Genomic DNA, 3,710 nt, shown 5'->3' on the forward strand with positions numbered 1-3,710 from the left:
TTTCCAACTGTCTGACAGGTACCGACTGGACCACCCGAATGTGCCAATGTGGACATGGAGTAACCGCATCGGGTCGTCCAGATCATACTTAGATAGAGTATTCTGTAGGACAATAGATAAAAATAGCGTAGGATGTCCACAATTTCATATAGTCAGTTACACAGATCACAAGTTTGTGACTTGTACACTTGACTTAGATAAGACACATAGGCAGGGTCCTGGTTACTGGAAACTGAACGCGTCTTTTACAGCACGACAGGTTTACAGGGACCGGATCACACATTAGTTAAGAGAGCTTTGACGGGTACCATCATCAACAAACATGGTGGTATGCCCTAAAAAGCAATTAAAGCAGAATCAGTCAGATACAGTAAGCCCTAACATTAGACCGAAATAGAATAGAGGGAGAATTAGTTAAGGTTTTAGAAGAGGCACTTAGAACTGGCATCGCGTCCAACGTGCTGGCGGCGAGATTGGCCCTCGACCAACACCTCAACGCCAAACACGAGGGAGCGTTGTCAGAGCTAGGATGCGTGCTCTGAGGAACGAAGGAGTTGGAGCCGCCCAAGAGGCCCGAGTGGTGGAGACGCAACGAGGCAACAGAGCCACCATCAAGTCTCTTATAGATGAACAGGGGCGCGAATTGCTCGAGCCTAAAAGGATGTGTGGGGCTTTTCAACAACACTTCACCCAACTGTTTGGGACAAGTGGTGGGTCAGAACGCAGAGTGGACTTTAGTGCCTACCTGCATGCTTTGCCACGACTCTCAGCAAGAGAGGTGGAGTCTTGTGAAAGGCCTATCACAGCTGCGGACGTACAGGATGCGATGGTAGGCTGCGCGAGAGACAAGTCACCAGGCTTGGATGGTCTGTCCTACGAACTTTATTTTCATATGCCAGACTTATTTGGAGGCGTCTACTGCAACTGGCAGCAAAACTGCTTTTGTAAAGCGAGGAGCAGTAGCACTGATTAAGAAAGACCCAAACAAGGGGGAAGTCATAGATAATTTCAGGCCCATCACTCTGCTCAACGCAGATTTGAAAATTTTGGCCAAGGTGTTAGCCGAGAGGTTGGCGCTTGTCATCAAGAAACTAATCGACAAGGCGCAAACATGCGCCGTGCCGGGTAGAAGTATTCATGACAACCTCCATCTGATGCGCTACATCATAGACAGGGTAGTTAAGAATCCTGGCATGGGTGGGGCGCTGATCATTTGGATCAATCAAAAGCTTTCGATAGGGTAGACCATCACTACTTGGAGGCTGTCCTTAAAGCGGCTGGTTTCGGTCCAGTTTTCCGCGGTTGGATCGCTGCCTTATACAGCGGCATCCGCTCAGTAGTTCGCGTAAATGGTCATCTATCCAGACCTTTTAACATCATGCGTTCGGTTCGTCAGGGATGCCCCCTCTCATCGCTGCTGTATGTATTAACTCTTGAGCCACTACTGCGGAAACTGGCGACGCTGAGGGGCATCCCACGAGAGCTGGAATGCGGGAGGAGCGTGTCTGCATACGCGGATGACGTCACCGTCATAGTGTCGAGCTACGAGCACATCGAGCTGGTCGGCGAGACACTAAAAGAATACGAAGCGGTAACGGGAGCAAAAATTAACCGGGAAAAGTCAGTGGGCTTGCGGCTCGGCACCTGGAGAAGCAGGCCCATGCCGTCCCACAGCGTCTCCATCGTGGGACGCTGGACGGACGGACCGGTTAAATTGCTCGGGGTCTGGTTCGGTCCGGACCTCCAAATGGAGAAGAACTGGGGCGAGATAACGACTAGGGTGGCTACTCTCACCAGAAATGGGCTGAGAGAAAGCTATCCCTAAAAGGTCGGGCGGAGGTGGCGAACGCGTACATCGCATCGTCATCGGTATCGTCTGAACGTCTGACCGTCGTACCTGTCCCGACCCTACCATCACCAAACTGGAACGTATACTCTTCCGCTTCTTGTGGTTAGGCGATCCATTTGCTGTCAACACCCGCTAAATGGAGGGCTGGGCATGCCGTGGTTGATGATGCGCAGACATGCGCTGAGACTGCGACATCTCCGGCGCTTCATAGACAACGGTGAACAGGTGTGGTCGCCTTTTGTGCGGCGCGCTTTCCCGCAGCTCGTCTCCTTGGACGAACTACAGTCATGGATCAAGCAGAGACCGAGGCTAGGCGAATGGCACCGCGAGTGTCGCGTTGCTCTCAAGCAACTCTGGCGTCCGGGATCGAACTTGTGCGACTCCATCACACAACAAAGGCATTCTATAGAGGATTAGTGGAGGGGAGGTGCGACGACGAACTCGGGCAGAGTCTGGGCGTCGACGAGGAACACCTGACCCGCCTGTTCAGGACAACTTTCGGGCCGGGAACTATGAACAACCACCAAAGATCCCTGGCCTGGCAGTGCTATCGAGAAGCATTACCTGTTCGGGATAAGCTCTACAGACACGGTTCCAGACACACTGGACCGACTTGCCCGAGATGCGGTCAGAGCGACGAAACCGTTCTGCACACACTCGTGCAATGTCCAACCATTTCAGACCTGTGGGCTTATGCCGAACGGCTGCTGTCACGTGTGGGACGAATCCGCCTATCGGCCGAGTCTATCGTGAGAATTGCTCTCGCCCCCTTCCCTCTACCGGGAAGGCAAGGCAGTTTTCATTGTACTGGTGGCCATGGTGAAAGAATGTTGTGTGTGGACCCGAGCGAAGGATTAGAGACAAACACTTACCTCTCTGGCCAATCGCTCATCAACTTTTTCAAGTACCACTTGAAAGGAAGGTGAGAATGGAGAGGGAAGTTTTGTCTCGCGAAAGATTAAAAAAGAATGGTGAATGTTGCAAAGATGGTGCGTGCTAGTGACGAAACCATTTTGAGCATGATCCTGTAGATCGTAAAAAAGAAAGAAAGAGAGCATTTTGATCTCATGTGGTTATTTCCTCCCTGACTGAGGTTCCCGTGGTCTTTTCTGTAGGCTTTTCTTCCCACGGATGAACCCAATCTTGTTTTATCAATGTTTTTATCATTATTTCTGTGATACACAATTTCTTTTCTTTTTTTTCCTCCTCTCGATCCCTTTTGATCGCAATCTTACATTTATTTTCTTTTTTTTCCACCCTCGAAAAGAAAAGCTCTGCATTTGAATTTGTCCCCTCTGTATTCAGCCCTGTGTGGCTAATAAAAGAAAGTTATCTATCTATCTATCTATCTATCTATCTATCTATCTATCTATCTATCTATCTATCTATCTATCTATCTATCTATCTATCTATCTATCCGCCTGTCTGTCTGTCCTTTTCTGTCCACGTTTCATGACGTCCTGTGCCCTCATATGCATATATAAGTATAGATGTAAGTTTGTGAAGGCGCGTGGCTTAGTGGTTAGGGTATTTGGTTCACGATTGTAAAGTCGTGTGTTCGATTCCCTGCGACGCGTTGTGTCCTTGAGCAAGACACTTTATTTCACGTTGCTCCAGTCCACTCAGCTGGCAAAAATAAGTTGTACCTGTATTTCAAAGAGTCGGCCTTGTCACACTTTGTGTCACGCTGAATCTCCCTGAGAACTACGTTAGGGGTACGCGTGTTTGTGGATTGCTCAGCTACTTGCACGTTAATTTCATGAGCAGGCTGTTCCGTTGATAGTATCAGCTGGGACCCTTGTCGTCGTAACCGACGGAGTGCTCCTTATATGTTTATATATATATATATATATATATATAT

This window comes from Octopus sinensis, linkage group LG1, assembly GCF_006345805.1.
Source record: "Octopus sinensis linkage group LG1, ASM634580v1, whole genome shotgun sequence".
Taxonomy (NCBI): Eukaryota; Metazoa; Mollusca; class Cephalopoda; order Octopoda; family Octopodidae; genus Octopus; species Octopus sinensis.